This window comes from Protomyctophum parallelum (assembly GCF_964188405.1).
Source record: "Protomyctophum parallelum genome assembly, chromosome: 7".
Classification (NCBI taxonomy): domain Eukaryota; kingdom Metazoa; phylum Chordata; class Actinopteri; order Myctophiformes; family Myctophidae; genus Protomyctophum; species Protomyctophum parallelum.
Window position 1 is genome coordinate 49150366 of NC_139705.1, and position 12240 is coordinate 49162605.

The 12240-nt window shown below is 43.7% G+C and overlaps 1 protein-coding gene across 1 annotated transcript in view; it reads left to right on the top strand.

Annotated features, from left to right (window-relative positions):
- kcnd1 (potassium voltage-gated channel, Shal-related subfamily, member 1) overlaps nt 1–12240 on the top strand; it is a gene marked incomplete at both ends in the record, with an annotated part of 57185 nt that overhangs the window by 19706 nt on the left and 25239 nt on the right. The gene's annotated exons all lie outside the window — the stretch shown is intronic.

The following is a 12240-nucleotide window of genomic DNA, read 5'->3' on the forward strand; positions in this document are numbered from 1 at the left end:
TGTCGCAGAGTTGATGGTCAGTGTCCGGGGCGTGCCAGCCATCAAGCACACCGCCATCTGGAGGATTAAAGTGTGTTATGCAAGTGTACCCGACTACCCGGTGAGCTGTTGAATCTCGGGCAATGTGAATCATGGCCATCGGGGACCAGGCAACCGTATTCGGAAACGGTTCGAATGAAACGGATTCAGTCCGTCTCAGTGTGAATTGCCTATAAGAGACCTGCTGTGTTAATGTTCTGGTCTCTCCATTCCTCCTCAGGTAGGCTGAGCAACCATGCTTTTGTTATGTTTTGTGAATTGGGTAGCTTGTTCCCTGCCAGCTTAAGTTGGAACTAAAAATGATAAATACCTCGCCTTCAGTGTGAAAACACCTTGGCTTCAGTTTGGCAGAGATAACAAAACAGCTTGCTTCCTACACAACATTACTGTATGTTACAGTTAACAGTAAATAAACGGCCAAGGGGGTGGCGTAACCGTCTGGGCACCCGACGCAGTGTGCCGCGGGTTCGACTCCCGAGCCCGACACGGCCTTTACTGCATGTCTTCCCCCATCTCTCTCCCGTTTCCTGTCTGTCCCTTCAACAAAAAAAACAATGAAAGGCGTAAGCCGCAAAAAGAAAAAAAGAAAACAGTAAATAAACAGTGGATATCTATTATTATTATTATTATTATTACTATTATTATAATTTTTTCTTTTTCTTTCTAAGTATTCACTATTGCTTGTTTTTATTAGCGTCTGAGGAGAACCAGCCTTGACTCTTTTGCACAACTTCGGGAGTTTTACACCCTCCCAACTTCACACTTCTGAGGAGAACCAGCCAACCAGGATAAACTAATTTGACTCTTTCACCCTAAAAGATGTAGTAACAAAAGATGTCCTTCCAGAGGTCCAGACTTCTGCACACTTCACTTATTTCACTTCGTCTTCACTTACAGCACATTTCGTTCAGTGCAGCGAGGCATTATAAACCACAACCTTGTGTGGCATATTGCTTTTCAACATTAATATGGCTGATAAAAACCAATAAAAACAGTTTTTAATAACTCTCGAATCAGCTTGACTCAGATACCTGACGAAGGTCAGTGCTGCCAAAGTGTTGTATTAAATAGTTTCTGTACAAGGGAAGTAGCCTATAATGAACTATTCGTTCGTTTTCGAACTATATAGTTATTAGTTATTGTTCTGAGTGCCCTTTATAATTGACCATGTAGAGGTTCCTGTCTCCAGAGGTAACCACTGGTCATCAAATGACTGGCTTAGGAATGTGACACAAATATATCCATGAATTTAAGTCTCCATGGAGTGAGCAATCGATGGAAAAAAAGTAATTTTGAGGGTGAACTATCCCTTAAAGATGTAACAATACAGCTATCTTAAAAACCCATGAACCCTGAACAAACAATGAATAGTAAAGAAACGTTCCTATTGCTGTGTGTGTGTGTGTGTGTGTGTGTGTGTGTGTGTGTGTGTGTGTGTGTGTGTGTGTGTGTGTGTGTGTGTGTGTGTGTGTGTGTGTGTGTGTGTGTGTGTGTGTGTGTGTGTGTGTGTGTGTGTGTGTGTGTGTGTGTGTGTGTGTGTGTGTGTGAACGTACAGTAGTGCACATTGTAAAGTGCTTTTGGTAGAAAGGCAGAGCATTAAGAAACGGAGAACAGTAAACAACACACAGTGTGTCTGCTCAGCAAACCTGCTGCGGAATAAAAAATAATGTCCTTAAAAACCTCAGGTCAGACAGAGAGTTCCTGTGGACCTTTAACAGATATTATTTATAAGAAAGAGAGAGAGGGGTGTGTGTGTGCGTGCGTGAGAGATGAGAGGAGAGGAGAGAACAACAGGGGCAGGAGTGGTACCGAGAGTTCGTTGAGAGAGCGGTGTGTGGTGAGGAAACGATGTTCTTTATAAAACTCTGGAGGAATGAATGCACCCTTCCCTCTCCCTATAGCTGTCTCTCTGTCTGTCTCTGTGTCTCTCTCTCTCTCTCTCTTTCTCTCTCTCTCTCTCTCTCTCTCTCTCTCTGTAGAAGTGTAAGACATTTAACCCCTAACACTAGACGGTGCTCTGTTCCAGCAACTTCACATTCACACAGACACTGCATCCAAACCTGCCAACTGAACTGACCAGTACAACCACAGTCTAGTAAAGGTTGTTTCAGACGCCTTGGTAATTCCTTTCATGTCCAATGAGAGACGGGTATTTATTTCGGACGCGCGGAGAAGTTTGGGGGTGTTGACACGTTGTGGGCGTGGCCCTCACGCCCTGAAATTGTAAAGAAAGAAAGAAAGAATGAAAGAAAGAAAGAAAGGAAAAAAAAACTGAGCATTTTCACCTCCCACACACACAACCTCACATAGAAACGTGCCTACGTTGTGTTCCCTATGCCTCCACACATGCCATGGGTAAATGCAGAGCACAGATTTCACACGTGTGAAAATGTGCAGTGACCAAAATACCCCATAGGAGTGGGAGAATAAATTATTATTATTATGTTTTTGATGAGTCGACAAACGTAACTTATTTTCTTTTTCTCCTCGTCTTTCCGACTAAATGATGCTATTATGGGGTATGTAATAAACACTGGCGGTTGCCCTTGGTTACGTAACCTTGGGCAACGGGAGACATTGGTTGGTGGTGCCAGTGTACTGGAGGTCAACAGCCAGCCGGGCCCCGGGACGGTAACCGAGAGCGAACGTCTGTCGTCCAAAGCCAGAGGTGATAATGAGCTCGTTATTTATTCACAAAGACGGACAGTTAATGGCCATGTTGGACACGGCGAGGTCACTCTCACGGTGACAAGTTTAGCATGCGGTCGGCACTTTTAGCCTAATCTGATTGGTCGGATTAGTACCTGCTGTCCTTTGATCATGACACTCACACCCGCGGGGCATATAAAGTTAGATAGTTAGACACGCGCAAGCGCACACACGCGTACATGCATGCACGTACGCGTCTGTAACTCCCGACAGTGTCTAAATGGTCCATTTGGTTCCATTAGACACTGTCGGGAGTTGAATTAACGCTGAGAATTTGATGACCCAGAGATAACATTACATGGGTCTGTGGTCTTATATTGCTGAAGGTCATTGACATGAACAAGGTTTGAGAAACACTGCTTTTACCCCACAGTTTGTGTCATCTCAGTGGTACCATTATGATTCATAGATTCAACCAGTTACTGTACTTAACCATTAGATTAAGACTTTAAAGCAAGCAGCAAGTTCATTTAAATCTGAAGAGAATCAGAATCAATGCAGTGGGCAAAATTATTATTTATATTTTGCTAGCTCTGTTGTTTTTGTTATATTCAGGAAGAGAGAAAGAGAAGTGGAGGGGGTTCAAGGAGGGTGATGAAACTCAAACAATTAGGCTAAAGAAAAACTTGTCAAGGATTTATGCTAACACATATACAGTCATACACCGGTACATATCCAGCAGGCCAGGTACTATAGACACAATTAACACGCTGCAGTTATCAATGTCCTAGAAGGTGCTATTTCCCTTGAATCCCTCCACCTCTGGCTGCAGAAGAATTACCACGCCATTGTTTACGATGGGGATTTGACCAGACTTTAAACTTGATTTTATGACCTTAACTACATATTAACACACTCGTTGAAAACGACATACAAGGTAGATACTTTTTAGGAGGAGTGTCATTCTAATTAGCATGGTATACTAATTTGAATATTGTAGTAACAGACGTAATATATAAATAACTGTATTATATACATAATATGACAGCGCTAATGTGGAGGTCATGTTTCTGCCCTGTCTGTCCAGAACATGCATAGTTAATATGATCAGAGGTTATAAAATCATAATGTAAATCATTATTATGATATGTTACTGTGCCCTCTTATATTTACAGTACCATCTTTACAGCAGTGGTTCTGGTTCTCAAAGTGTGGTGCGGGGACCCCAAGGTGTCTTTGAGGTGGTTCCAGGGGATCCATGCATTCCTAAATTAGTTCAGTTTAACCACTTTACCATTGGCTATTTCGATATAGAAGATTTACAAGCTCACAACACATCACAATACAAAGTGCTGTGGGCTTGTAGATCTGCTATTTTCAATAAAAATATTCCCTGGCACAAAACATTTTCAGACGCGGGTCTGCGGCCAAATACATTAGCCTAAGTTGTATCCTACTGACTCATGAGTCTCACTGGAAGGTGATCACGTTCCAGTGAGAAACCCCCACCGGGAGGGCATACAGTAGAGGACATCCTACTCTTAAATGGTGTATTTATGTAGCGCTTTTATCCAAAGCGCTTTACATAGATGCATTACATTCCCCCATTCACAGTTTCACACACATTCATACACATTCATAACAGAAGAAACCAAGGACACTAAGGGGCGATTCACACTATATGGTCTCGGGTGCGCTCTCAGGACCACTTGGCAAAGGTTGTGGTAGTGTGAATGATGCGTACCGTTCCCAGGAGCGGATCGCCCAACCATCCCCGGGACCGTATGGGGGGCGGGTCTCTGGACCGTTGAAGTGTATTCAGATACGGATCGTTCCAATGTGAATGCATGCATACCTAAAGAAGAACTGGACTGTTTTTAAAGAACGTGACATAATCTCTAGTCGACGAGCCAAGCGTCAACAAAAAGCCTACCTGCACCAACCTTCACAATGGAGTAATTAGGGGTTCAGAGTTTTGCTCAAGGACACTAACTCTGGGGGAGCCTGGGATTGAACTGGCAACCTTGTGGTTCCCATCCGGCCGCTCTACCAGCCACTGTACCCCTGAGCCACTCACTGGGCGTCCTTCCCCACAGACTAGTTGCGTTCGTATTAGATACTTGACGAAGCCGGATGCACCACGGTGGATTCGAACCCACAACCTCCACGGTGCTGGACAGGCACTTTGCCACTGTGTCACCTGAGTATTTGGGAGACCTTGACGTGAAACAGTTTTAAATCCACAGCTGGAAAGTCTGCGGCAAATCCCAATGAACAAGTTGTTGGGTGTCCATGCAGGGACATAGCCTACTGTATTTTTAATAGTAATTATTTCTATAGTGTGTTTGTTCAGAAACACTCGCCTCCCCATTTGTCCTGCTCTCCTGATAAACAGAAAATACATTTCCAGGTGGGTAATGAACTTCGGCCAAATGTTCCAATTCTGTCCGCTCATTTTGTCTGTTTGTTTGCTGTTGTTTCATCTCTTCCAAATTCACTTGTTTATCCTGTACGAGTTATTTCTCCTGATTGGATCAAATTGGTATCCCTGTCACGCTTCACAACTGAGTACGTAAGAGGACCCAAAAGCAGGCGACAGGAGGCAGAACAAATTAAGTGTTTATTAACAAAACAAAGGATCTTCCAAACTGGGCAAACAAAGGCATGCCGGTAATAACTTCTCCAGATCAATACATACAGACGTCAGCCTCACTCAGCATGGGATTTACGAACCAACAAAACAAGGGAACAGGGAACACGAGGGTGCAGTATATTATATTGTGTGTTCGGATATATAAGCACAGGGAGTGAGTGCACTCATGTATTAGTTTGTATTGCACAGTGAGCCCAGTGAGATATACACACCCATTGACACAGGTGGACTCAAAATAAAATCAAGTCACGATAGGTGGAGATAACTAGTAATCACAGGGAGGCGAGAGACAAGACAGGTAACTAAGCAAATAAGGGTAGGCAGGAAGGGGGTGCAGAACAATACTATGATAAATTAAGGCAACAAAGTAACAGAAAATACAAGACTAAACCAATTAAGGATAACGGTGCAACCGTCCTAAAAGTCAAAAACCAAATACGGTCCACGGGCTGATCGAATCGCCACCTGAACATTTTTTTGTTTACTAAAGATCGGAGTGGAGACCCCTGTTACTGAACAAACACTCAGCAATGATTACTATCAGGCCGCTAGAGCTATCCAACACTTTTTTTTAACAATGAAATGTCAATTATATCCTTACCTGTATATAATTGTGTGTAGTTGTGTTTACAGTGTAGTTGTGTCAATTTACAATTTACAATTTAGGCATTTAGCAGACGCTCTTAATCCAGAGCGACTTACATTTAAGCAAGAACAAAAGCATGGGAATACATCACATAAAAGCATTTATCATGAAACATGCGTAAGCTAAGAAGGTAACAGTGGAATATCTATATGATGAAACTATACATACACTATACATAATAAACTATACATATTCACTACTATGCTATAAATATGTACTATGGCGTGCTATGACTATATACAATACAATTATAGTGCTGTCTACATAACATGCTATAAGTCTGTGTCAAATGCTATCTAAGCCAACAGAAATGCTATCTAAGGGGTTAGGGTAAGTGCTATGGGCCATGATGGAGTCTGAAAAGGTGGGTTTTCAGGCTACGGCGGAAGATTGGGAGTGATGCTGCAGTTCTGACTGCAATGGGAAGTGCATTCCACAGTTTTGGAGCCAGAAGGGAGAAGAGTTTGGGACGTGTGGAGCGTTGTCCCGGCGTTTTTAGTGAGGGTACTTCCAGTCAACAGTGTAGTTGTGTCATCAGTGTAGTTGTGTTAACGTTGTAGTTGTGTTAATGGTGTAGTTGATTGATGACTGTCAGTGCTGCTGTTGTTTAATCTACAGTATTCTCTATTAGCAGTGTGCTTACTGGGTTTAATAAATCCACTGTCTGCTACATCTATTGTCTGCACTTAAGCTAATAAACCCACAGCACTCCTGTGCGCGTGTGCGTGTGTGCGCGTGTGCGTGCGTGCGTGCGTGCGCGCGTGTGTGCGTACCTGTATTACTTGTGAGGGCCAATGTCCCCACAAGTATATAGAAGCATTTTCCTGGTTGGAAATGGTCGTTTTATACAATTTACAATTTACAATTTAGGCATTTAGCAGACGCTCTTAATCCAGAGCGATTTACATTAAGCAAAAACAAAAGCATGTCATACATCACACACAGTTCAGTCAGACAACTCAAGGAGGATGTAATATATATTTATTGAATATAAGATAATCAATGCAATATATTTATTATGGTTTGGCGATGTATTGGATCTGCTTTTAGGTACTCAGGTCAAGCGCATCAGTCCCAACCATAGGGACTCTGAATCCCCCGTACCTAAATAGTAGATCCAAAACGACAGGTGGTAGCTGGGGTGGAGGTGGGAGCGCACTTGTATACAGCAGCACGAGTATACAGTATAGCAGCAGCAGCAGCAGAATTGAGCGCAGGTTGTATGACAGCAGCACGCTGATACAGCAGCAGTGTAAGCAAGCAAGAAGGCAGAGGAATGCAAACCTCTGGTTCAAGTAGCCGGTATGAGATGGGGTGAGTGTGTGATTGGCTGAGTGAATCATGTGGATGAGAGCGTGATGCTGCGGTGGCCCAATTAACAGCCGGCGCGCTGACTGAGGTTCCCTGACTGAACTTGCTCTGCGCATGTCTACGACAGGCGCAAATGCTCATTTCAGTCAGACAACTCAAGGAGGATGTAATATATATTTATTGAATATAAGATAATCAATGCAATATATTTATTATGGTTTGGCGATGTATTGGATCTGCTTTTAGGTACTCAGGTCAAGCGCATCAGTCCCAACCATAGGGACTCTGAATCCCCCAACAGCGCAAAACATCCGAAACCCCCAAAAAGCAGATCATCACCAACCCTAAGCTATACATGTGTACAACAGAGCACCTGTTGTTTCCTGTAACAGGAAGACCATACCGATATCCATTCCGCGCAGCGACAAGGGTCATAGGACATGGATCAGACATAGGTCATGCTAGCATTATGTGATGACTAGTCAATGTGTTCGACAGTACAGCGGCTGTTCTAGCATTATGTGATGACTAGGTCAATGTGTTCAACAGTACAGCGCCTGTTGATCCCTGAAATTCAGGAGTCCTAAACGGTGTCCTGGTTCGCTGCGCGCTGCAAAACCAACATGACCCACTGCACAAATAACCCAACCCAACCAGGATCACCGAAAGGGACATTCTATCATTATCATTAATATCTGAAATCAGTACCCAGTAGTCTACCACCTGGAGCTTCAAATTTTAGCTTGCAACATGATCGCATGCATGATCATGATGCGGCGGCAACGCTGCAATGCGGCAAGTTCTGCCACAGTAATATGCAAAATACAGTTTTAAGAATAATTGTACTTCTGTAGTAAGTAAGAAAAAAGAAAAAATCTGTAGCAAATAACACACTATTCGCGACTAGTTAGTATTTGAGCCTGTAAAATATCTTTCAAGACTAGTCTAACATAGCTTTCGTAGGCAGCAGAGACCGCCGGCCTAAGAAACAGAAAAATCATGCAGAAAAACAGTTTTAAGAGTATTAATAATATCCTGCAGCATAAGGAGCTAAATAATGAATATATCTAGCAGCAGCAATGTAACCAACATAATTCAGAGCTCATTAGTTCTGAGCCTGAAAAAGCATTCGAGTTTAGCAGAGCATAGCTTTCAACAGCTGCAGAAGACCACCAGCCCAAAGCTGTAGGGTGTAGCATTTGGAACTTTGGTGCTGCTGTGCCGATCCTAAAGAGTGACGTGTAGCGATTAGGAGGCAGCCCACGGCTTTGACACAGAAGAAGCAGCTTTTGCAGGACCGGCCATGGCTTCCCGGAATCCATCATGAATAGGGGCTCATGACATTGCGGATGGACAGCATGGCAGAAACGAGGCATGGAAGAGAAAGGGCAAGACCAGTGTTAGTTGCTGTCACAGATATACCTTAATGAAATTAGTTGTTTTGAGTGATTTTATGGTGGGCATGTGATCGAGGCACAACGATAAAAATGGCAACAGAAGAGGACATTTAAGCAGCAGCTTCAACTTGATCTAGTTATTTCCGTTGGTGAACAAAAGCAGTGCACGTTCTTCCAACCAATTAAACTCACTGACTTACCAGAATTGTATGAAAGCAACGTTTAGTGCATAGCCTAATCGCCCAGACGCCACAGCAGTGGCGAGACTGTTGACATTAGCAGCAGTAGTAGAATTGAGCGCTTTGTATACAGCAGCGCACAGTATACAAAAAGCAGCAGCAAGCAAGCCTACTCGCCCGGACGCCACTGTAGCAGTGGCGAGACTGGTGACAGTAGAATTGAGCACTTGTATACAGCAGCACAAGTATACAGTATAGCAGCAGCAGCAGCAGAATTGAGCGCAGGTTGTATGACAGCAGCACGCTGATACAGCAGCAGTGTAAGCAAGCAAGAAGGCAGAGGAATGCAAACCTCTGGTTCAAGTAGCCGGTATGAGATGGGGTGAGTGTGTGATTGGCTGAGTGAATCATGTGGATGAGAGCGTGATGCTGCGGTGGCCCAATTAACAGCCGGCGCGCTGACTGAGGTTCCCTGACTGAACTTGCTCTGCGCATGTCTACGACAGGCGCAAATGCTCATTAGTTATCATGAATCTTGTATAAACTAAGAACGTAACAGTGGAGTATCTATGTAAACTATACATAGAGATGCTTGGAAACTATTTGAGTTAGGAATATGATTAGACATTTTTAGACATTCAGGGCTCACTTTTTGTGAGCTTTCAGATTGGCCTAATGCCATCCTAAAATGTCCTCACAAAGTCTCTCACAAGTATAGTCTCGCACACGCGCACGCGCACACAGTCACACACACACACACACACACACACACACACACACACACACACACACACGTTTATGTGTGTCCTACTTTAGTGTGTAGACATCCATCTGTCCACACTTCCTCAGCACCTTCTCTCCTTCATTTCTTCATCCACATCCCATCCCTTCATCATTACCCTCTTTCTCTGCTCCGTCTACTCTCTCCTCTTCAATATCCCTTCATCATTGTAACCTTTGTCTGTCCTCAGCCTCCTCCGTCGCTATACCTATACGTGCAATACGCAGTCTGCGAGTAGGGCAACACGCAGAGGGAGGCAACTAAATATGCCAAAAAGTGCCAAACCGACCCTCAAAATAACGTTTCTCAAATATATTTTTTATCCCACGATTTTGTAACCCATTTTTCACCCCTGTGTCAATCATCTAATGTGATCCTGGGCTCAACACACCCTCCGCCAACCTGGGGAGAGCAACGGACTTGACTCGTGCTTCCTTCATGCTTGAGTGTCCAAGTTGCTCCTTTACACCTGACAGGGGGGAGTTTTCAAAATAACTTTTAATAATATTTTTTCCGATCTGGATGAGGAATAGCAACGCTCTCGTCGGGAGTGGGGAGGGCAGCACAAATATCCTACGAGTAGGGCAACCAAATGGTCAGCTACGTCCCTGGCCTCCTCTCTTCCTTCTTTTCAGGTCCTCCTTTCCTCCGTCTCTGACCGTCTGTCTGTCCATCAATCCGTCCGTCTGTCCATCCATCGTGTCATTTAAACCACTGTAAATACTGTACAAACAAACTATGAACTGACAATGTGTGCAATGAGTCCAGTAGTATAGGGAGCAAGTTGATTGGAAAGGTATTCACAGGTTTGTTAAGGGCATGCACTGGGAGAAAATCCAGCAGAGCCGAACGCCAAGTCAAATATCATAATACACTCATTACTCATTCTGTAATAAATATTGGTAAATCTATTTGTGAGTTGTCTGACTGAACTAGCATTTGGCTACACACCAAGCATTTACAGCACAATGAAGCGAAAAATGTAAAACACAATTATAGAAATAGAACACACATGAATGACAATGACTCTGGAGAATGAGCCATTTCTCCTTTTGTAAAATGACTCCGTGTAGGCCTACTTTTTCATATAGTCAAACATAAAACAGCACACAAATATGCAGCCGATTTCTTTTTTCTGTTTAGTTTTTTTACTGTAAACCAGCCTGCTCAAAGCCTCAATAGGATTCAGGAAAGGAGGTGGAAGGAATAGAATAGAAACATGTTCTAATGATGCCAGCAACTGTGTAGTGGCTGAGATCGGGTTGGACCCTCTGGCCAGCCTCACATGGTCAAACCATGATTGAGCACATGGTCAACCACAGTTGCCCGAATCTCATTAGATATGACTGTTGTCCTTCTTCTTTCTCCTCCTCCTCCACCATGTCCTCCTCCTGCATGTCCTCCTCCTTGTCTTCCTCCTCCTCCTCCTCCTCTCGGTCTACCTACTCCTCTATACCTCCTCCTTGTCTTCCTCCTCCTCCTCCTCCTCCTCCTCTCTGTCTACCTACTCCTCTACCTCCTCCTCCTCTCACTCTTACCCCTCTCCTTCTCTGGTTGTCGATCTCTTGAAGGTTCTCCATTGTTCACCAAACAAAACAGAGGCTCTCAAGTCCCTTTTATGCTGCAGTCCTGATAGAAAATTGCTCACCAGATCTGAATGTTTAGAGATTTGACTATTTGTGTGTTGTCGGTTGATGCTTTGAGATTGTATGTGATAAGTGTGTGCAACAACTGAACATTGTGTGTAGGGTTTGGACAACAAGGTAATGTGTAATTGACATCAGAGTGTAAAGAAAGAAAGTCAGAGTCTAATGCAGATAAGGTAGTGTGATGTAGTGCAAATTGTGTCGAGTTGAGGTACATGAAGTGAAGGTTGTGCAAAAAAAAGTTTTACATTTTTGTGTTAACAATCGTGAAAAACTGTAAGATACAAGGATACTGTATGGTGTGAATCTTTGTATCTTTGAACTGCCCGTGTGAACGCAGCCTAACTGTACATTTGCGCATACAGTGAGTGAAATGAGCCCTCTGCATTTACCCTGCATCCCAACTATTAGGAGCAGTGTGTGCTATTTATACAGCGCCCGGGGAGCAGTTAAGGGTTAAGTGTCTTGCCCAGGGACACTTCGGCACATAAACATGGCGGGCAGGGGAGAACCCGTTGACCTTCTGCTACACACTCAGCTACTACTGATGGAGCCTACAGCAAGACTTCTCTTCTCCTCTCTTCTGCTACACACTCAGCTACTACTGATGGAGACTACAGCAAGACTTCTCTTCTCTTCTGCTACACACTCAGCTACTACTGATGGAGCCTACAGCAAGACTTCTCTTCTCTTCTCTTCTCTTCTCTTCTCTTCTCTTCTCTTCTCTTTACCTCTTACCATCTTTCATCACATCTTGTGATTTATTTCCTCTCTTTCCTGCATTCCTAATCCATCTTTGTTCCTTATTTATTTTTCTTCCTCCCTACCTGGTCACTCTCTCTCCACCAACTCAACTCAATTCAACTCAACCAACTCTCTCTCTCTCTCTCTCTCTCTCTCTCTCTCTCTCTCTCTCTCTCTCTCTCTCTCTCTCTCTC